The following is an 890-nucleotide window of genomic DNA, read 5'->3' on the forward strand; positions in this document are numbered from 1 at the left end:
GAATGGGGTACCATACATGGTTAAGATAAAGCCTTGGGCTCCGGACTTCATCTAAGGTGTCTGGACAAGTTCTCCTGCCCCTCCACTTTTTTGCATCTATTCTCACTAAATTGAGTATAATGTCAAGCCCCAACTTTCTAAAATTATAGGAATAAATGGTAGCAGGTACATCCTTCTAACTCGTTATGGAGGACTATAAATGAAGTTACTAAAAACAATACACTGAAATTTTTAGTTTAAAATATGCAAGCCTGAACAAGGGGACCAACATTCCCAAGAAACTGGAACCCAGTCAGACATATGACCAACTGCTTAATGTGTATGCCATGTATGTCATGTGTCATTCCTCCCCCCCCTCAAGTGGACGTGCTTGCCTGCTTGTAGGACAGGTAAGTCCTAGGAAAGTCTAATCCTCAATCTTTTGGACACAAGTTTTGTAAGGGCCAACCAAGCATGAAGTCAGGGAAAAATAGGATCAAGGGCCACAAAAAAAGATGGAAGTGGTAAAATAGAGGAAAACATCTTAACCGGAATAAAGGCTTCTATTCAAAACCCAAGAAGGGTCCTTTGAGGGATAAAAGGTACAAAAATAACAGCAAGACAAGAGGAATAAAACCCACATGAATCACTGTGGCATCCAGTTTCTATTCACAAAGAAAAAGCTCCAGTCCATCTTTTAATTTTTTTGAAAAATTCCTGACATTACAGAACTAAACTGAAATGTATTAATATTCCACTCTTACATTTCCATGACAAACAGAAAAATTCATGAGCCAAAAAAACAAAACAAAAAACCAAAAAAAAAAAAAAAAAAAAAAAAAAAAAAAAAAAAAACCAGGGAGAAGCTTATAAAACTAAATATGGATCTCAGCATCAACAGCTGAACAGAG

This window comes from Macaca nemestrina, chromosome 10 (genome assembly GCF_043159975.1).
Source record: "Macaca nemestrina isolate mMacNem1 chromosome 10, mMacNem.hap1, whole genome shotgun sequence".
NCBI lineage: Eukaryota > Metazoa > Chordata > Mammalia > Primates > Cercopithecidae > Macaca > Macaca nemestrina.